The sequence below is a fragment of the Typopeltis vanoorti genome, chromosome 3 (assembly GCF_054136105.1).
Source record: "Typopeltis vanoorti isolate ZY-2024b chromosome 3, IOZ_Tvanoo_1.0, whole genome shotgun sequence".
Lineage (NCBI taxonomy): Eukaryota > Metazoa > Arthropoda > Arachnida > Uropygi > Thelyphonidae > Typopeltis > Typopeltis vanoorti.
Window position 1 is genome coordinate 51,624,587 of NC_143551.1, and position 23,896 is coordinate 51,648,482.

Genomic DNA, 23,896 nt, shown 5'->3' on the forward strand with positions numbered 1-23,896 from the left:
TTAAGCCTTTGGTACGTACGCCAAGGACGCCAAAATATAACAAAAAGTTTTTTTTTTTTTTAGACAGCATAATATGGTAATTATAATAAATGAAAACATTCGCACAGTCTATTAGTTTTTTCCCTCTTATGTCATTTATTTTCTAAATACGATGGAATCAATTGAAAGAGATTGGTTTATTTGTGAATTAAGAAGAACGATTAGCACAAAAAAAAGTATTATGATACAGAGGTTGTGTATGAAATAGTGTAAAGAAATGAAAATGAATATTTAAATTATGAATGCTTTGAGATAAGTTTGAGGGGAGAGAGAGAGAGAGAGACTGTTACAACTGCGATGATTTGTATATAAATATATTGAGCACTTAGGAAATATTCAAAAACAGGGATTGGAAATTTTTAGGGCGGTAGAAGTTTAGGTTTTCTGTAAATAATGCAAAAATAATCATCGGTATATACTGGAGGGTGGAAATTTCTCAGATTTTAAGGTGTTACTTTGAATTGGAGAGTCGTTACAAGGTGTACTTGTGGGCACAAGAAGATCTTACAATATTAGTGTCAGAAATAAGGCAAGGATTGTTTTAGCATTAGCAAGTTTTAATTTTAGCAAGGTTTACTTGGCAAAAGTTATTGGCATTAGTGAGACATCGTTATATGAAGATGATACAGTTATACGGATAGAATGTTAGGGGGTATTTGCAGGGAGGGTAGAAGAGGACGATAGAAGGTATATTTGCCGATGATAGCAGGAGAAATGCAACCAACAAGGATAGAAATTCAACGGGGGGGGATGGAAATATGTGGTGCGATATTGGAGAATATATATAGTGTGAAAGAGATGGCCAATCAGGTTGCTGCTGTAAATTATATGTGCGAAGATAGGATGAAATGGAAGTGTATCAGCTGAATGAATGCAAGGTGATTAATTATTATGGAAACTTCAACTATATATATAGACATGACCAAAGGTCGCATTGTGGGGGATGAAATTTATGCAACTGCTAAGGAATAATTACATGAAACAGCATGAGATGCAGGAGACATGGGATGTAAAAGTGCTGAATCTAGTGATAATGGAGGATTTGTCCGTAACAGATACTCTGCGTCCGATTGGGAAAGAGTGATGATGTAGTCTGGAAGGTAGAGACTACATGAGACTAACGGATGAGATGTTTAATTTCTTCAGTAAGATGATCAGGAGGTGTGCGTGTGGTAGTAACGGTAACAGATGTCAAAGCGGTTAGTATTTGCATTTCTATGTTGCGTATTGAGTTCTCAGTTTTTTGGTCGATTTAACAAAACTTATGAATCTGGACCAAGAGTTACTTGAAGTGCAAGAGGAAGTTAACTGTCCTCCTGTCCGCAATGGTGTTGTGGTCAGTGTCGTGTTAGAGTCTGATAGCGTTATGATCCGAGCTGAGGTTTATTGCACCTATTTAATCATTCTTAAGCACGGCAATATTCAATACATCTGAGCAGCAGAGTCACTTGAGTATACGGGTTTCGAAGTGAGTGTTGACGCGAATGTATTAAGAAATTTGACGTTGTTATTAGGGAGTCTGCTGTTTCGGGTAGAGTGCTTAGCATTCAGGTCTCCTGAGACTGGTTCAGATTGTTTGGATAGCGCGTAATACTTCTAAAGCAGACTCAAGTAACCTTCTATTGTGGGGGAAGGGAGATATATGCAGAATAAATTTTGAGAGTGCCTGCGTTGATCGTATGAATTTCAACTCCGGTAGTCTCGAGGTTAGTGATCCCATTATGTGCTATACCTCTTCTAACAAAAATTGCAGTTCCACCATTTTGGTCAGCTGATCTGTCATTACAATAGGGAAAATGTCATTCCCAAGTTTGGGGCTTATCATTGGAACGGAAGTTGGTTTTATTGATCAGCGTGATACTGCGAGGCGAATTCTTGTAGTTTATTTCCCAAACCGTTTAGTTTAGGTCCTAACCTAAACTAACCTAAACAAGATGAGGACCTCCACAGTTAGCGAGTTGTGTTCTTAGCTTCTTACAAGAAGTAGTCGAATGTTTGTCACTGTATTTAATACAAAGGAATTCAACAGTGCGATATCGCTGCACATGATCGAAACGTTGACAAGGATGACATTGTTTTTTCATGGGAGCCTTATTGGTCATCTTTTTTTTTTTTTTGAAGAACGTTTAATGCCGGAATTGGGAGAGAGCTTGGTCAGGCAGCAGAAAGGTAGGAGCAGAATGAATATGAACACAAATAACATAAAATCACGACACTCTGAATCAATATAACATCAATTACTTGACTACTCATTACTCAGTCGATCGTTTAATCACTGAGATATCAGATATCAAAATTTCTAATAAACTAATTAAATGTAACACTAGTTCATTTTTCAAGTAGTTCACAAATAAGAAAAAATATTAAACATATATTATTTTCTTAATTTCTCTTTATGAAAGAATTTTATCATCGCTAATCTAATTTCCTGTTTTTAATATTTTAACTATAACATGTCATAACTTAAATTTTTTAATATTTCAATAAGCAATAAAACCCGTGTTTCATTTTGTTGAATAAAAAAATGTAATAGGAAAAAAATACTTTCCACATATTAATCAACATTCCAAATTTTAGAATTTACTTATTTTTAGTTTCGGGGGGGAGGGGGGGAAGCATTGTTAAAAACTGAATCCTGTAATGAATATTAAATGAAAAATTATTTTTATGCATTATATTACTAAAATAGAATATTGTTTTTCAATTTTTATACCTGATTTTCTTATTTAGAAATTAACATGCTATTCTTAATAATTTAATTAATTAATTTTTAAAAAAAAAAAAAGAAGAACAGCAATGCAGTGATTACTTTTTACTTGATTTTTTAAAGAATGTTAAATATATTAATGAAGAAAAGTTATCATTATAATTTACTGTTATTAATTTCGTAACGGAAATTAAAGTGTAATCATATTATCTCAGACCTAATGTATGTTAAGATGTCAATCGTCAATACATATTAAAACTTATAGCAATATATAAGTTATAAAAATCCCCACATGAAAGAATGCGAGGCGTGTGCAGTATCATAATCATTTTACGTCTTGAAATGAATGATTATTTTTGTTTATTTATTATATTATTATTAATTTTTGCTTGAGCCAAAATTTGTGCAGACGCAATTTCAACTTCGCGACGAATGTTACTGCTATAAGCGCGACAGAAAAATACAGACTACAGCATAACAACACCTGTCGTGGAGACTTCCAGGCGTCATACATCAGAACAATGCCTGCGAGTGCTAGACTTTCAAGGGCGAGCGACAAGATGGAGCGGAAAATACCACTTATGTCGCCAAGCAGTCAAAAGGTATTAAACAAACGTGGGGAAAAGCAGCAACCATATTGGGGAATTCGGATTAATAATTATTTTATAATTATTAATTTCAGAATTTCCCCGATTCGGCTAACAGTAATATACGAATGGGCTACCTATAGTTCATGGAAAGGATTTGCCTTGACTCCGAAACAAATAAGTTGGAAAGAAAAAGTAAGAAGGAAGCATTCTTTGCGAACGTTTTTATTGTATGACAGCGACGGACACTGGCCAAAGTCAGGGATGCGCCATTTTCTATGCAATTTATTGCCCATAATTAATTATGGTTTATATTTACTGAAGACTTTTTATTCCTATAACAAACGCATTGTAAATTTGTAAACAGAAACTTGTCAATAAAAAAAAAAAACATCTGTTTTAGGAACAAAAAATATGCAGTAAACAGTAAAGTATAATTAATTATGGGCAGTGAACACAGCATAAAAATATACTTCTTGAGGATAGGGTGAATGAGGATAGACGAGATTAGCAAGTAATGAGAAGATGATCATCATGGGAGATTTCAAATGGGACTGTAGTAAAAGCGATTTTTTTTCGAGTTGTTTAGGAACCATTGCCCAAAACAGCACATGGAAAAGATACGAGTACACAACTTGGAGATGGGAAATAAAATATTCATTCAGCCTCCAGTGGGCGAGAATGAACATGCAGTTCTGTCATGGGAAGATGGTCGTGCTCTGGTGAAAAGAATAGATCTCAGGAAACTAAAAAGCAGGAAATTATGACTAGTAAGAAGACTTCTTAGTAGCGTGTCATGGTATGGGGAACTAGACAGGATGGAATTGAACTTTAACTGGGAGTTAGTTCAAGACCATTATGAAACCAAATGTATCTGAATGCATTGCAAAAGTTAAGAGGATCAACAGAACATTTGTGAAGTGGAGGAATAATCAGATTAGACAGCAGTTTTATTATTAATAACATTACTAATTATGTGGCAGATACAATGAAGGGTAAATATGAAAGAATGATTCCTGGTTGCTACAAATATCCAAAGTAACAGTACCAAAACGATATAACGTAAATGTTTAAGAAATGTATTTTAACTCAATTTCTTGCTGAAAGAAGGTGAATAGCACTGAGCATGAGCACAACAGTGGAATAAGTAAAATTATGAAAAATTAAGATCGAAAAACTAAAATGTTCGAAGTACTAAATAGGTTTTTGTGAGACTAGGTGGAATATCATTATATATGTTGAAGAGAATGCAAAGTGGCAAATAATACTCTTGACTTGTTTGGTCAGTGAGTCTTGTTATAGAAAGAGTTCCTGCAGATAGAAAAGAAATTAGGGCCACTCTATAAATCAGGAGTTCAGTATTGAACAACCTACTAATTTGCTGCACATGTAGGTGGTAAATGAGATAAGTAAAAAGTCCATACAATCTCTTAGTTAGAATATTACAGAATATTCGTTATAGGATTTTATAGGAAGCTATATTTAAATATAAATTTGTTAAATGATTTTTGAAATAACCTAAACTAAATTGTATTCTAATAAGACTTATAGTTCTACCTTTTATTGTTTTTAATATAACTATTATAATAGGCTACTGTTCAAGTGGACTTGACCTGGACATGAATCAATCGACCGTGAGATGCGGTGATTGATTCATTCAATCCAATATCCTTGGAGGGTAATGGATGGCAATGCTGTAGCTAATGAAGTTCTAACTGAGGCTCGGCCATTGCTGTTACCCTCCTGTCATGATCAGAGCTTTAATTGCTCAATATACACCTTATCCCTACACTGTCCTCTACAGATAACGGGGAAGATGAAAAGCATTCTTGCTTCGCCCCTTTAAGCCAGTCCTTATAAGGACTTGACCTGACAATCAACCGTGAGATGCGGTGATTAGTACCCTTGGAGCAGGGGTTTCCAACTCTATACCCGCGAGCACCATGGTGCCTGTCGCCAATTTGCGTGTGCCGTATATAGTTTGAAATAATCACAACAATTCGTGGCATACTATATGACGCATGCGTTAATGACACATGACGAGTATTAAATGCATACAATGTAAAGTAGACGCGCATTCGAAGTTGTTCATTCCAGTTTAAGAACTGGAATATCATCATATTCTCCTAATTATGAAGCACTGGCCAATGAAATGCTATGCCGAAGATCACACTAACTTACATATATATATTTAAATTTTTATATAATGTAAACTTTTAAGTAATAAAACATTTGATTATAATGTAAACTTTGTATGTATTCAATTAACAAACGAATTCAAAAAGTTTGCTTGGAAAAATAGATGGCGCCCGTCGCCCTATCGGTATTTTAGAATGTGCACTAGGAAACAAAAAGGTTGAGTACCCCTGCCTTGGAGGGTAATGGATGGCAATGCTGTACCAATGAAGTTTAACTGAGGTTCGGCTGTTGCTGTTACCCCTGGGGCGCATGATTCCCTCTCTTATTCGAGAGTTTCAGTTCGCTCTCTTAAGGTTTTTGCCTTAAGGGAGCAATTTGAGTCTCCGGGGAAAGTGTTTTCCGGCACGGCCCGTTGAGGAGCTTTGTCGGTGAATGCTTTTCTTCGGAAAATATAGCGGTTTTGCTCGGTGGGGGGAGGTCACTGAGTGGAACCAACGCAGAGATATGGACGGTCTTTCGGCCACTATGGAGTGGTCTAGGGGTCGTCCGAATTTTTAGAGATCGCCTTTACTTAAACATCGGTGATTAATGGATGGCAATGCTGTAGCCAATGAAGTTCTAACTGAGGCTCGGCTATTGAGTCTCCGGGGAAAGTGTTTTCCGGCACGGCTTTACTTAAACAGTGTTTTCCGACCACTAGTGTTTCCTAGTGGTCTAGGGGTCGTCCGAATTTTTAGAGATCGCCTTTACTTAAACATCGGTGATTAATACCCTTGGAGGTTAATGGATGGCAATGCTGTAGCCAATGAAGTTCTAACTGAGGCTCGGCTATTGAGTCTCCGGGGAAAGTGTTTTCCGGCACGGCCCGTTGAGGGGCTTTGTCGGTGAATGCTTTTCTTCGGAAAATATAGCGGTTTTGCTCGGTGGGGGGAGGTCACTGAGTGGAACCAACGCAGAGATATGGACGGTCTTTCGGCCACTATGGAGTGGTCTAGGGGTCGTCCGAATTTTTAGAGATCGCCTTTACTTAAACATCGGTGATTAATACCCTTGGAGGTTAATGGATGGCAATGTTGTAGCCAATGAAGTTGTAACTGAGGCTCGGCTATTGCTGTTACCCTCCTGCCATGATTTAACAGCTCAATAACACCTTATCCCTACACTGTCCTCTACAGATAACGGGGAAGATGAACAGCATTCTTGCTTCGTGCTCAGGTTCTTACTTGATTAGAGAAAAGTAGAGGGATTGTGGTGACCAGTTCGGTGAAGCAGTGCCTATTTAAAAACACATAATGCCGAAACAAAGCGTCCATGAGAAAACTATTGGAGCGAGTCCGTGGAATGGGGTCATATATTATGCGAATTGCTTTTTTTTTTCTGGATGTACTCGAGCATTCTAAGAGAGATTTTGGATTCACTGTCCCAAATGCAAGAACAAATTGCAAAGGTGGAACGGATTTGGGATTTATAAAGCATTTGGAGCTGGACAGTAGACAAGTAATGTTTTAAATGAAAAATAAAAAAATACCATGCTTTGGAAGGGAGGGGGGAAAGCTTAAGGGTTATGGATATCATATCCATATGTCTTTATGCCAGGATAGGCTACATAAGAAAGATAAGCCACATAAAATGATCTTGAGTGAATAGCAGAATATTATCAAAAGTGAAACATAGTCTTTCTTCTAGGAAATAAGACAGGTTATATTTTGGTAGAATTAAAATTCACTTGGTTATCTTCACCTACTTCAGAATAGCAAAAACATCATGCTTAAGAGAATGGCTATAGAAGATATTGAAGACCGACTCATCTGAACACTACAAGGTTTTGTAAATAAGAAACAGGGATGGAGTACTGTGATCGGCACAGCTATGAACAGGACTGGCCATTAGTAAAAGAACATCATTGATGTATAGGAGGAAGAGCTCTGATTAAAGTATAGAGCATTAGGTTATTCTTCATTGATGAAAAATCCGACAAGCGAGAACCACCCACCACAACAACACATAATGAACGTGTCGTAGTGTTGGAAAGTTTTAAACAAAGATTTGGAGAATCTCATGTGGTAGCTCGTGATTTCCAAGGCAGATTGTTTTTGGCTTAGGGTGATGAGGAAGAACAAAAGTTAGCTTTGTAAGAAGGCCTCGATGCCAGATTCGATCATTTGTGTTGGAAATATCAAGAGCTATCACATAAGGTTCTTCAAATATTTCTTTTACATCTTCTACTGTAGAAGGAGAATGGAAGAATCGATTTTGATTATCATTAATTAACCGATGGGTCTCTTGTTAGCGAGGAAGCTTGTTGATCATGACCCCTCCGTCACATTTGAGAATAGTGAGGTGAAGGAATGGGACGATAGTATGATGGCTGTCTTTTATTTTCCTTCTTCTTTTTTTCTCCCCCCCCCACCCCGAACAAGCTTGATAAATCTATGCTGCTGAGGATATGCCAGATGGACAGCTTGTAAAGGTGATACAGGATGAGTGTTGATTCTGGAGTATAAATTTTAGCACAGTCAATTGCAGGACCGTTGTTGAGATATATGCTAGACGTACACTACTTTGCTACCCCTAAATTCAAGAAAATGTTTACATTTTAAAACAAAAAAAGGTATTTTTATGGTTGAGATGCAATTTTGCAGTTTTTTATTTCATCCTCGAAACCCTCCCCTCCTTAGTGGATTACGACAACCCTAATCAGTTGAAAGAATACCATCTGGGTGAGGTGAGTGAGGGACTTATTAGTAGCAAGATTTTTGTTGCTTTTTTCTAGCAGAAATGGAAGCATGTTGTGAGAGCTCATGATGAAGCGAAAGGAGATTTACCTTGCTTGATGTGCCTGTGTTTTTCTTTTATTGCATTACTATAATGTCATAAAAGAGTTCGATTACAGTTGGAATATTAAGATTGGTGAATATAAAATCTCTACACAGGGCAACAAGGGCTTGTTAAAGGGAATTGTTAAATGTCGGAAGAATTGGTACTGTTTTCACCAATGAATAGTGTTAGCTTATTTCATATTAACCAGAAATTAGAAATCTAGATAAAGGCGCTAGAATCCTTGACTCCCAGAATATATATATGCAATATTATATGAATTCCCAATTCTAGACAGTTGCAGAACTTATAAGTAATAAAGCGACTTTTTTTTATTGACAAAAATAAAAATAAAAAAAAAATGAAAGAGAATAAAACGAAAAAAAAATAAAGAAAAAATACCTCTTCGACAAAAAAATTTTGCGTTATAAACCCCTCATAAATCTCGGAGGGGGGAGGGGAATATTTTTACCTTCAAATATCGCTTACATCTTCCATAGTTAAATACGACCATGAAAACTTTACTGGCGATCAGGGGCGGCTCGTGCACTAGGGAACTGCATCACCCCCAGTTTTTCTCGATATATAAATATATTTATTAATTTATTTATACTTGCTCGTAATATTTAATTTTATCATCAACAATCCTATACAATTCTCTTATTTTGTATAAAAAAATAATAAAAACCCATCTTGTAGCACTTAGGAGGACGAAAGACGCTAGTAGCGTTGGGTTTACCACAGTGTCATATTGCTAGTATTTGCTACGTGCGCAAGAGCATATGCACGTCATAGTGAGCGTATTTGCGTAATGCGGCACTGTCCATCGCGCAGTTCCACTGTTCTTTATATGCAGTTTGCGCCAGTAGTAGAGTGTTCGTAGTGCTTATCGTGTTTACTCCGTCTCTTTAAATATTTGGACATTACAATTGACATTTGTTATAGTTTTTATTTTAGAACATTATTGGGGTTATGATAATGGATTTTATTTTTAAGTAATTTTGAATTATGCCAAACTATACAATTTTATCGATAATAAACAATATCTTTTCATGTTTATTTTTTTTTTTTAATTTTTCCATAATTTTGATATTTTATTCAAACACGTATACACTGTACTTACAGTGTGTATGTATCTTTCGAAAGTTGCAGCACCCCCACGAGCCGCCACTGCTGGCGATAGTTCCTAATTTACCCATTACGAACAAACACATATGCATGTTTTTATATAAAAAATATTAATTGTCTTTTAATACTAAAATTTAGCGTGTCATGAAGTTTCCAGACTAATATTTGCTCTGTTGCCAAGTGCGCCGTTGAGAAACTTCTAGATAACGAGTTTCTATATCGGGACACAACCGAGCTTCGCCAAGAACAGAAAGCCATTCACTAGATAACTTGATATTTACGCTTGAGAAGTCAAGCTATCGTTTAATGGGCACAGGTGGTACTTTATCTCCCAGTCTCTCCATATCAACATCCGGTCTCTTATTAAAGCATTCGATAGACAGTTCAAATATACCTCATGAGGAAATTAAAACACAGTCAATGACGCAAGTATGTTGATACGAAACTCTGTAATGGGGAAAAAGTTTAGTGGGTACAGGGAAAACACTCATAGAAAACTATAAGAAAGGGTTAAGAAATCGTTACGTTTATACCTCTTAACACAACTTATTTATTTATTTTGTGATACCTATTTGTCACTACACACACACACATAGCCAAGATTGGATAAAAAAAAGAGCATTAAACTCTTTTAATTTGGCGCTTGTCCAATTGTGATAACCAGCTTTCAGATTACTTTCTGTATTTTTAAGTCTATTTCTAGTACCTTCCATCTCTTGCTAGGGACATATATGGTTCCTAGAGAGAGAGAGAGAGAGAGAGAGAGAGAGAGAACCAGTGAATCAATGAGCTGTAAACAATTATCAGAGCGAGAAAAATAAATAAATAAAAGTTTATCCCAATAAATAATACTAAGAATGTGGAAGAAATAGATATTTACAAATTCCTGAATTTTAAAAAAAATAACAAAAATGAGACATGCCAGACGAATGTAATAAAAAATAGCACATATATCAGACGCTTGAAAATATCTTAACATTCTGATTTTGTAATAAAATTATTTTAATTATAATTTAAATTACAGCTTGAAAAATATATCGACTCCATTCTTCATTGCTAAAGTAGAATTGAGCTATTAATTCTTGTTCAGCATGACTTCGTCTTCTTTATACCCATGTTTTTAGATATAACAATTTTAATTTGCTCAAAAAATAAAAATAAGCAGCCGAATAAGTTGTCTCCTTGATTCCACTTCTTTCAGAACGTTCTAAATATGGGTTCCAGCTAGGGTTACCAACGGCAGAGTTAATGAACCATGCAAGAAGCCCTAGACTACTTTTATTTCATGTATATTTGGAAGTTAAAAAAGTTGATCAATTTTTCATTATACAGTGAATATTAAATATTGAATAGTGCAAAATGCACAAAAGTATAAATACTTATGTACTGGATAAACAGAAATTCCTTAAAGTCCTTAAAAGGACTGGCTAGATGGGCGAAGCAAGAATGCTTTTCATATTCCCCGTTATCTGAAGAAGACAGTGAAGGATAGGGTGTTATTGAGCTATATAAAGCTCTGATCATTGCAAGAGGGTAACAGCAATAGCCGAGCCTCAGTTAGAACTTCATTGGCTACGGCATTGCCATCCATTACCCTCCCAGGATACCCATTTTAGTCGCCTCGTACAACATGCATGAGCTACATTGGGGCTATTCTTATCCCGGCCACCACACGGGAACAGAAATTCCTATTAGATTATAAACCAATATAAAAATTATAAATAAATCAGTAAAACAAAGTGGGGTATTTAGACTAATCGTTTAATTAGAAATATAAAATATAACTGTTTTATCCTATAACCTAGATTAGTTTACAAATAGTTTAAATTTTTCAAAATCTCTTTAAAAATTAATGTTTTTCTGCAATAAACCATTTCGTTTTTTCTATAGAGAAGAATAATTAATTTATATCTAATGTCAAAGACTAATCGAGGCGGCAGCCAATCAGACTCATTATTTTTTTTTAGATCTATTCACAGTAGAAGGAAATGACAAAAAACACGCGAAATTACCTCAGTGGCAATTATAATAGTTAGTTTACGAATTTATTATTTTAAATAATTAGGTTAATACTAAAATAAAATATCTCAACGAAATCATAACTGGATAATAAAACCCAACATATGTGTAAAAAAAGACATTTCAAAAAGAAATAAGCACCAGTTAGAATAATGAATAAAATTGATAAATGAAAACACACACACACACACACACACACACACACACACACACACACACACACACACACACACACACACACACACACACACACATCTCGATTGACTGTGTCAAAAATTGTCGAAGATAATATTAATAAAAAAAAAATCAAAGGGGATAATAAGCACACGAAGACCGAGGAAATGTTGGCATGATATGCAGGCCTCGTGTCCTTAATTTGTTCAAGGATGATGATTGTGATAAGCGGAAGCAATCACAAAAAAAAAATTCTTAGTCGTTATTCAGATAAGAGCAATAATAATGCCTTCAAATCCTGAAGTTTATGCTTTTCCATTTATCTGCAGATAGAATAGAAGTCAGAACTGGTTTTTTTTTTAAATCGAGAGCAACCTGTATTAGCAGCCTGTTGGGCAAGGAATTTTTAACTGATAAAACAGTAGACACAATGACTGGCTTTGTTTACCAAAAATGTCCTTCACTTTTATGATCAATTAAATCGCATATGACCAAAGAGAGAAATAAAAATTTAAGGAAGTTTTAAATCACAAACTTCAGTTCTCGTTGAAGCGAATAATTGTTATAATTATGCAATTAAGCAGACTTGGCATAAATACTGGCCTGCTTTTCCTATGCAGATAATACAAAAAAAGATATCAAATATAAATTATTTGAACAGTATAAAATTGTCACAATTCCGAAACGGCGGTTTGGAGACCCAAGTGTATAGAGTTATGGCACACTTACATGGGGGGGGGGGGGGAAGCTTGTCCGTCTCTTTATATTTCTAAAACTTCAAATGCTATAGTGATACTCTGATCGGCGAGGAAAGTGAAAGACTTTCCTCGCCAATCCAAGCAATATAACATAATATAATATACTATAATCAACAGCTTTCTTCAGTCCACTGCTGAATGAATGCCTCTCCATTTTGTCTTCGAATGCTTTTGTCCATTTTGGCGGATCTTGTGCATCTCTCCACCATAAATGTTCACAACATCATGTTACCTCATCGTCCCACTTTACCACTGGTTTGCCTGGTTTCCGATGACCAGTTCTTGGTGTCCATTCTGTTATTCTCTTTGCCCATCAGATGTCCTTCCCAGCGCCATTTGTTGCCTTTTATTAATAATGCAATGGCCATTGCCTTTGTCTGCTTCCTTATCCAAGTATATTTTTTATCTAACCAGGTTATTCCCAAAATTTCTCTTTCCATGCTTCTTTGTGTTGTTTTCAGTTTCTCTAGGTATTTTTTAGTCAGACTTCAGGTTTTACTACCATAGGACATTGGAGTCTTATGTAGTCCATTGTAGATCTTTCTTTTTTAGGCAGTTTGATAAATTGCTTTTTAATATCACTCTACAATGGTTAAAAAGCTTTCCATCCTGCTGTTATTCTAGCTGAAATTTCATTATCAAGTTTATGATTGTTTATAATGATTTATCCTAGATATTTGTATTAATTCACTATTTCAATTTGTCTTTGATTTATTTCAATTTGTTTTCGTTCTGAAGTATTTCCAGTATACATTATTTTTGATTCATCACCCATATAGGCCCAATATTTATTTGGGCCTATATCCAGACTTGCTTCATTTAAATCAATAATCATGTGTTCTAGTTCTCTTGATGATGTTGCTGTTAGAATGACATCATCAGCGAATCGTAGAATGCTTAAGTATTTTGCATCACTATTCAACCCTCTTTTCTCCGAGTTTAATTTAATATAATATAATTTAATGTAATATTATAATGGAAGTGGAGATTGCATCCTCTGCGCTAGATCACCCGAAGGTAGACTTAAGTTCATGTCTAGTCGCTGAATGGAGGAACTTTTTCCAAGTCTTTCTTCGACATGTTCCCGCGTTAGTCGATCTCTGGCAAGGACAAGCGGGGTTTTTTTAATACCTGAAACTCAGGTTTTTCGTCCCGTAAATTCAAGAAAATCGACCATAGAATTCACATTTTTCAAGCAGTAACATATCCTGTTAGGGTTAGGTACTAAGAGATGGCAACGCTTGTTTGCTCGTCTCTTCATCGGTGCCGTCTATAATTAGTGATAGACATGGGCCGACTATCTCTGATTGGCTACCGGTGGAGTTGAACTGTCCACGCAGTGGACAGTTCAACTGTCTTCCTCAAAAGATAGACTTGGTTTAAAGGCGTCGCCTATATCCTATAAGGAAATAAAAGACGTTAGCTGATTATAATATAATATAATGATAATAAATAAATGAATAATAAAATATTACATGACAATGGAGAATATTGTGCATTCATCCATATTTTATATCCACTTAAAGAAACTTAAAAAATTTCGAAAATTTACTATTTTAGTAATTAATTAGTAAAATATCAATTACACCACTTGTAGAAAGCTTTTGCATTGCTATATTTCGCTAGGCTTTCTGACATAAAACCGTTATAGGTTCGATTCTAGTTATCGACCAGTTTTTTTGTTTTTTTTTTCACTTTCTCCTCAGCCAGCCAATCCCTAGTTAGTTGATCTTTGTCAGATAGTTTTTTTTTTCTCGAAAACCGGGGTGTTCCCTAAAGAAAAAAAAATCTAATCTCAAACCCTGCATATCAAAAAGTTCGTAGAACTCCTGCTATGGTTGTCAGTAATATGAGTGTTAGGGTTTAGAATCACGGACTGGCGGCATTTTTCTACCATACTCTCTCTCTCTCTCTCTCTCTCTCTCTCTCTCTCTCTCTCTTTCTCTCTCGCTCTCTTGAAAAGCCTTAATTTATTGATATCTTGTGTTCATTATGAAGACCTGAAAGGATGAAGACTGGCTGAACAGAAGTTAGGACTCGAGGAGCTCAGCTTACTTCCTTTAAAAAATAAAAGGCGTTAGGGGACTTATTTTTATAATAATAATTCGATTCTTTAATATGCTGATGATAAAACTAGCAACAAGTATGGGTGTCTAAAAATGATTTAGTTGTAATTCAAGAATAACAGATGAGGATTGGATTTAAAATCTTTTTCTTGAGTTCTCAGCGTTAAGGTAAATGTTTTTAAATAGGAAACATACATAATAATGCAAGTAACTAATATAGTATACTTAACATAACCGGTACAATATTACTACATCAGTCATGTATTGTGTTAACTTAAATTATAAGCAAATTTAAGCCTAATAAGTTAATACTATGTTAGTTTTCTATTTTCATGCAATTATAGTTTGAATTTGTTTGCAGTTCCATCATATCTTAAGAGCATTTAAAGGAGAAATCTTGAAACACACGCACGCACACACACACTACGTTTTGATCCTAATCCAAGAGACCAAGAAGCGATACCCAGAGAGTAGTAGGGCCGGCCATACTAGGAAAATGGTAGTAAAGATGAAGCAAGCTCTAAACACTTCGATACCTTCCAAAATATTTTAATGTATAGGGCCCCGATGGGGCCGTATCCGATATTAAGCTAAAATATCCGATACGAAAAGATGATGAGAAAATCGGTTCTAATCAGCTTAAAATCTGATATGGGCTTCCAAGATGTTAAACTGATTTTTCAAAGGAGCGAATTGTTTAGACTATAATAAATTTAGTTTAATCCTTTATCCAAGTGTGAGCAAACAAAGTTTACACCTGAAAATATCTTCAGGACTGAAGAAACGTAGTGCAACACCAGGCAACTCCAGGTAGTGGCCCTCCTCTTGATGCATAACATTATACTTATCCACAAGGAGATGTGTTTTGCATTATGTATTATGGGAGATACTGAGATAGGAGTGATGATAGCTTGGTGCACCTTTACTCCGAGATGCCTGGTGTTGCATTACCTTTCCTCAGCCCTGAAGATATTTTCAGGTGCAAACTTTGTTTGCTCACACTTAGATAAAGGATTAAACTAAATTTATTATAGTCTAACCAAGTGCAAAATACACTTTCATATTCAATTGTTTAGAGCTTGATCCACCTATGCTCGAATTGCCTGGTATTGCACTACCTCTTGAGTTATCTGGATTCCCTCGGGGAGAAAAGAAATATATATGCTGTACATAAAATTAAAAAAAAAACAGAAATTAGGAAATATTGTACAGCTAACCCTCGTATAACGCGAATATTAGGTTCCATAGGAATGCTGTGTTAGTAGTATACCAGGCACTTCTGACAAGATCAAGATAAGATAAGGAATCATGATGATTGGTTGTTCAGATGATGACGTCATTGTGTGTGTGACGTCATTGGTTTGGAATGTTTGGAATTTCCCTGGGGCATTCCATATGTGTCAATGGCTTCAGGTCTTGTGTTTTGGTTCACGTATGGAATTATGGGTGATGGTAGAGATAAGGATTCGTGTCATGATTGGTGATGCACTTCTGACTAGATCAAATCAATATAAGATAAGGAATCTTGTTGCGGATGTGTGTTGTTTTCAGATGAAGATAGAGTTTGGAATGTTTGGAATTTTTCTGCCCCCCCCCTTCTGACAGGGACATCACGTGGTGTGTTGGGTTCGCGTAAGACATTGTGGGTGATGGTTAGAGATAAGCAATCGTGATGTTATGTGTTTGGAAATTTCTGGGGAACATATGTCTCTCTGTGATATCACATGGTGTTTTGGTTTGCCTATGGAACTGTGGGCGATGTTTTTAAGATAAGATATCTTGGAATTTTCCCAGGGTGATACGCATCTGCCATTCTCATCATGTTTTGTCTTTGGTTGTCTATAGATGGTAGTACTAATTTTCCAATACATTTTGGGGTATTTCTTTCCTGTTAAAGGTGGGAATTCTTAGAGTATAGTAGAGTCTAGTGGCGGCAGCGTTAAGACATTTCTGAATAATCATATGCTGATGTTACTCAACCACAAACATTAGACATGAAAAGTTGCTAATGTATCCCATCGTAATACTCTAATGTATGTACCCTATGATTATTCTTATGAAAAAAAAAAAAGACTATTCAGAAAAAAGACAGTATTAGAATTGCGCTTACCAAAACATACGAGCAGCTGTTATTGTAATTACAAATATCACTTGTTATGTTTAAGTTTAAAAAAAAGATAAACTTATGTTTCTTTCCAGAATGAGACATCTTGGAACTATCGAGGTTTTCTGAATATTCCAAATTGCTGCTTTTAAGCATATATTCACAGCACAAAACACACAAACACAAGATCTGAAATGAATTTGACTCTTTTTTTTCATTATAGGTCACAGGGACATTTCGTTTTTCCTTCACTCATAGCTATGTTTTTTTTTTTTGACACACTTCTGGAGTTTCTTTGCTTACCGAGAAATTTTGTATGTACTCTAAAAATTCTAATGATAATTTCAATTACTTACTCTTTCCAGAATGACTCTTCTTAATGCGAATAGATATTCCAAAATTAGTTGAATTAAATCATATATGCACACCACTGCACAACACACACACAAGCTTGAAAGAACGAAATTTCTGTAAATACCCGAAAAGCTATTTGACTTCCCTTAGATTTTCTGTCCGTTTGATAGTCCGATAATTCCTTCACATAGGGGTCATACTATGTTTTTATTCCCACGATGGTAAGTGTAAGCTCAAACTGTCTTTTCCTGACTAATATATCCACCAGCGATCGGTAATTTCGCAATTCTCAATGCAGATTTTTTTTTTTGACATGCTTCTTTTTTTTTTTTCTTTCAAATGATTGGTTGTTCTATTTTACTTTTAAAACTCAGTTAACTACATATTATTACCAGAATAAATCAGTAAAATAAATAAATAAATGTGTGAATTTATTTTCCCAATTGTAGATATTTCATGTTATCTGAACCTGACTCATTTCTTGTCGCAATTTATTGTACCCAGGTCAGAAATCGTGTGTTTAGGTTGGAACTCTTCAGCTCTGTAATATATATACTTTATTAATTTCTATGTTACCTTTTATTTGACTGTAATATTATTAACAAATTGTCTTTACTGAATCTAACATACAGAAATTAAATAAAGTAAAAAAGGCAGTATTTTTTTTTCTTATTCTACTGATTTAACATTTGCGCTGATGTTCAAAGTGTATGATTTACCACTGGTGCTTACGTGTAATTCACGTGATGTTTCTCCATGCGACATTTCAAAACAAGTTAAACTATGGTTTTTGCATAGTTCAACTATGTAAAACTCATTTCCGTTAGTCCCAATTGACTGTTGTCCTCTCAGCCCCACTTTTTTCACAGTAGGGATATTTATATATATTTTTTAACACAATTATTATTAAATATTCTTTCCAACACAAATAAATAATTATTTATTCTTATTTCAAATGAATATTAGCTCAGAAAGAAAGAAAGAAAAATTGTAAAGAAAAAAAGGTTTATCTTCAAATAACTATTTTGGAATCACAGCAAGCAAGAAATTCATCAGCTTTTCAAACTTTTGAAATTCCTACCCATATTATTTTCATCATTTGGTATCATTTAAAAGAAGAACGGGTCTGGCTATATAAAGTTTGTTAATGTTTTTGATTTTTCTCTTCCAATCGCGGTCATTTTTTGATACATTCATATTGATTCCTTGTTATCTGCACACTGATACCTTTTTTATCTACAATATGTGAATAAAGTAATAATAATAATATTATTATTAATACAAACGCCTCCTGGAGTCAATATTCATCGATGGAAGAATATACACTGCTTGGAAAGATATCAACGGACACCATAGCGTAAGGAACAAATAGCCGTGTTTCCCGCCTTACAAAGATGTAAGACCCCCTTTCGCTGCGACGGCAGTAGCAATACATTCCACAAGCGTACGATAGTGATTAATAAGAATTTCGGACCATTCTTCCTGTAGGCATGTAACGTGCTGGACTGTTATGGTGCAGAAGTCACTTGACCTCACCCAAAGCTTCCCACAGATATTCAATAGGGTTGAGTTCAGGGCTCTGTGGGGGCCAGTCAAATGTGGTGAGGTTCATGTCCACAAACCACGCAGTTAGAGTAACAGCCTTATGACACCGTGCATTGTCTTGCTGAAAGAGACAATGGTGAGTTCAGTAGAAACGCTACAAAGTAGGAAGCATTGCATTGTCCAGATACCTCTTGGAGTTCAATGTTCGTGGCACCAGAAACAGAGGTCCGAAGCCAAACCAGAAAAAACAGGAAAATACCATCACACCACCTCCTCGAAATTTCATAGTTAGGGTAAGGTACTCTGGGCATCCGCTACACCCACACCCATCCATGTTCTAGGTAGAGGGTGTAACGCGATTCGCCGCTTCATAACACAGCTTTCCAAGCATCCACGTCCCGCTGTACACGCTCTTTGATCACTAAAGATGATGCTGCATGTTGGTTCGGGTAATGTGGGAATTGCATATTATTACTATTATTACGGGCGACTCCAGGGAGTCCTTAGACTCATCGAGGGAGGCCCTAAACATCATGTCCACACAACTATACGACATTCTCACAGTATCTATCATATCTTGCCTTGAACTCACTCACCGTCATAGCATACACAACAGACTCTGGGAGCTTATTCGACTCATTTACCACTCTCCAAGAAAAAAACTAGCTCTAACACCCCTGCTAATCACACTCTTTCCTAGCTTCCATAGGTGTCCCCTAGTTCTCCCACCACCAGTCCTGATCTCAAAAATATCCTCTGAGTTAATCCTATAGAAAACCTTTAGCAATTTGAATGTCTCAATCATATCTCCCCTTTTCCGCCAACTAATTTCTTCAACCCACAAATCTTCAACCTGTTCTCATATGGTTCATTCAATAGACCTGCTATCATCTTAGTCACTCGCCTCTGGATCCTCTCTACCTCCTCCCCATCAAAAAAGAACCCAGGTGACCAAATCTGGCACACTAGTCGAGATGAGGTCTTATCAAGGAACAATAACTTGCAGTCCTACCATGGAAACCCGAGTTGTGAGCGTCGGTTCTGAATGTTTTTGTGCAGATTCGTGTTTCAGTCGATGCCCGGACCTCGGCATTCAACGTGTCGGTGACGAATGGCTGACGTATTATCCTAAGTAGCACTCTACGGTCCGGTTCGGTGAGTGTAATCCGATGCGAGCAGCTGACTCCCTGCACTTCCATCTTAGTGTGACATTATTGATTGTTGACCTAGGACAGCGCAAATTGCCGAACACATTCCAAGCCTGCAACCTGGAATCTTATCACAACGTCTCTTTCAAACTGTCAGTTCCCTTCTCGCAGCCATTTTACCCAGACACAGTTGCACTGACTTGGTAGCATCATGTTTCTCCAATTTAAATATATAGGCTACAAAACACGTGACATGTCACATTGCACCTTGTCCATGGGTATGTCGTTGACTTCTTTTCAAGTAATTTGAAGAATTAGAAATAATTTGAAGAATTATTTCTAAAGAACTTGGTTAGAATATCTTCAAACCAAGTTCTTTACTTGGTTTGAAGAAATTCATTGCACCTTACTATGGTTACTTTTTTTTTTTTTTTTAATTTTCATTTATATATAAATCATGCAAAGTTTTGAAAGATTATCGCAACTTCTATTCTTAATAGCTAAAATCTGCAATGAAAAGGTATGTCCTTTATATACTATACTGAAATTAACTTTTACTGAAATTAGCATTAGACAGACAAAAATAAAACTGCTTACGCTGTTTTTTAGCTTTGCTGATTTTTTGAATGAGTTATAGCAATAAGCATCATAAACTACAGAAATTCATGAACTAATCAATTATCCGTAACCTCTTTATGTTTTTCTTGAACAGCAAGAGATAGCTAGGGGGGAAAGTGAGCGTTTTTCCAGAGGACAAAAGTAAAGCGACAACGAGGAGCTTGGCCATACTTCGCTAAGAATGCAGACAGATTGACCAACAGCTGTCCGTGATTTTACATGTCCAGAGGTAAGGAGCGAAACGGAGGTCACAAGGTACATGCCAATGAAAATAGTTAGGGAAGAAGGCATAAAAAAAAAGAACATCCGTGTTTCATATATATATATATATATATATATATATATACACACACACACACGTCAAAGATACCAAGAAATTTTATATACTTCGTTTTAATGCTCTTCTCATGCAAGCAAAACTTGTTTTGCTTACATGAGAAAAGTAAGCTTCACCAACTTTTTAAGTCTTAATCACTGCGCCTGATATTCTAATAGGTTATCTAATTTGGCACCTGTTAGATTCCACCCTTATGTAATGGATCTCTCTCTTACCTTACTTTCACTCTACTGGAACCTTGCCAGTTTGAGAAAAGCAGCCTGGTCAAAGGCACTGCCAATTCTCTTGCACAGTTCGTCAGTCCCATGACCATGTTTGAATCGAGAATTAGTAATATCATATCATAAGCATCTGTAGTGAATTCTAACATCAGTCCTTGCATTATTGCCACATGGATGATGTACACTTGCAAAATGATCACTAAATAATTATTTCTGCTAATACTGTCGAATTTTTGTCATTTGTATTTGTTAAGCATTCTTCCTTTTACTCATCACAGCGAAAAAAACTGAGATGTACTTCCATTCTAATTTTATCTTTCTCACCTTCGCTTTGTATTTCCCTCCAGACTTTTTTTTTTTTTTTTTAATTCAATCAGCTCCCGCTAAGCGACTACTTATCTAACTTCCCACTTGATTTATCCTTCGAACTTTGATTATGCAAGGCGAACATCCTAGCAGGTCATGGCACTTCTCCAAATCACAATTATTACTCATTCTTTGTTCTACATCTCCTTCTTAACCGAAAATTAACTTGTGGCCACCTTCCATTTAACTCTTCAGGATCGCTTTCTCCCATAGAAGATAAAACCGCTACCTTGATGGGAAAAATCCTCTGATGTTATTGTCGAATTCAGCACATACTCAACCTCTAAGCCCCTCTATTACATGCTCTTTTAAGTCTCGTCGCTTCCTAAATTCTATGTTCTTCCTCTTTTCAATCACCGTAATCAATCCCCCCTTGGTAAAAAATAATCTGCCGATATCAATAATCCGGTTACATGTTTTGCCCCATCTCACACTATATAAACTCAAATACACTGCTCCCCAACAATCCTTTCAACCTGTACTTTCGTGGGAATTCTGCTGTAATGAACAATTCCCCCCCCCCTCCCGTTCTCTCTGAAAAATACTTCTTGCAATCCCTGTATATATCCTCCTATCAGGCAGGTCGCTAGTATGTTAAGATTTTTTGCCAGCTTATACTAACCACTGCCCAAAATTCCTCACACCTTTCAAGATGTATGTCTTAAAACGTCCTTAAGCCCAGCACTATCCTTGCATTAAAAAAAAAATGCAAAACTTAAGGTCATTAAGATTTGAGGCCTGCGTGAGAGAGATCTCACTCACTCACTCGTCTATTACACAACCTCTTCCCGCTTTCTGGTTCCATAGATCCATTCTCTTGTTGACCAATACCTAACTCCAAATCCATTAAAATGGATGTAATCTAACTTAAACACAAATTGGATTTCAATATGCAAAGCATTATTAAATGTAGCTGAACTTATGATTTATGAAACTACAGATTGCGAATCAGTTTTAATAAGGATATAACGTGCCATCTCTTACAGGTGATTCACGTTTTCAGAGCAGACGGAATAAATAAAAATACTTGCCTATTCCTGTTGTCTAAAAGGTAGAAGTATAAATGTATTTACATTTCCGAGCTGAAAAAGTCAAAAAAGGTCGGCATTTCTTCCACCACCCTCTTTCTCGCTACTACAGAAAACCCTGTAAGTCAGCGTGTACTTACATAAAGGATTTCATTCACTCCTTGGATTTGTTTTATATAATGTTTCTGCAACCTGGTAATTAAAAACAAAATGAAGAAAATTGACGAGTAGCGTATAAATTCCAGTCTAAGCCACTAATAGATCAGATTCACAAAGAAACTTCTGCTACAGGAGAAATTGTAAATTTATATTATATAAGTTTTGTAATCACCGTATTTGGGAATCGCACGTTCCCTAAGGTCAGATTTACCGACCATTGGAGAAAAGCCAGACACATCATGGATAACTATGGCATCAATCAATATTTTTAGTTTATGCACAATAAGTTTTAAAAAAATAAAAAATTTATGCACAATAAAAATGTCAAAGCATTTAAGTTATTTTTAATTAAATAAGTTTTATAAAAAAAAATACTTCGCACGTTCTTTAGTATAAAACTAAAGATTTTATTTTTGTATTAATAAAGAATCATGAAAAAAAGTTTTCAAAATACTTTTATTTTACATTGAAACACCGTTACAGGCGTTGACAGTGCTTTGTGTATAACATACATAATACACACTAACTAGGTAAATATCACAATAGCTAACATTTAATATAATTATAAGCTCCGTGAATTACTTCAGTTATCACATTTGACTTACTTCCAATTGTACATACAGTAATTGGAACAAAAATAACCAGAACAGCTTAATTACTGTTACCTTATAGTTCAGTTTTCGCATAGCACATCTATTCTGTCATATTTTCCTGACGAGGCTCTTCAGATGTCACCGAGGGTGTTTCTTGCATCATGATAGGAACTACTCTTTCATTTTCTTTCGGAGGTTCCAGTGTTTTCTTGGGCGCCTCAATGGTTAAAAGACCTTCACGATTGAGAGATGATGTCACAGTCTCAGGTTCTACTTCTGGAGGCAGCATGTAGCGACGAGTAAATTCTCGAGCGATGAAGCCATGCTGGTCTTCTTTTTCTTCATGTTTAGCATGAATTACTACACAGTTGTCCACAGTCTTTACGGAGATTTCTTCTGGTGCAAAATGAGTAACATCTAACATTACCTGAAACTTATCAGGGTCATTTTTGACGCAAGAAGTACCTCTACTATCACGGGTACTCGGTTGTCGTCTTGGCCGCATGGTAAATCCGTGAATCGGAAATCGCGGAAATAAGTCATCTTCTGTCATACCAAGACCGAAATGCTGATCTATGATACGAGGAGGATAATCCCATGCATCCCACCAGTTACGACCTAATAATGAGGAAAGTAAACTCAAACTCGGCGATAAAGCCATTCCGATTAAGAAGGTAAACTAGCTTGTGGAAGACGACGCAGCAATCTCTCGAGTCAGTAACTGCACTAGCCCTTTCTGACTAGCGCCGTCTATATAAGGCAGGGAACTTTCGCGAATATTCCTCCTAGATAAAACAGTCGAACGTTCACGAAGCGCAAGTCGTCGATAACGGTACACGTGCGATAAGCCAAAGTAACTGGAAATTTCTGGTAGTATCTAAACTAGCGCCATCTGCAAAATTCTAATATTGCAATATACATGTTTCTTTTTTTGCAAATTATTCTTTTTTATATTATTTAAATATAGACTAAAACAAAGTGTAGGTATT

The 23,896-nt window shown here is 35.9% G+C and overlaps 2 pseudogenes; one reads left to right on the forward strand and one right to left on the reverse strand.

Moving 5' to 3' along the window:
• The window catches only part of LOC150108128 (alpha-crystallin A chain pseudogene), a 76,922-nt pseudogene that overhangs the window by 26,039 nt on the left and 26,987 nt on the right, over positions 1–23,896 (forward strand).
• On the reverse strand, positions 22,752–23,687 carry LOC150108130 (alpha-crystallin A chain pseudogene; annotated as a pseudogene).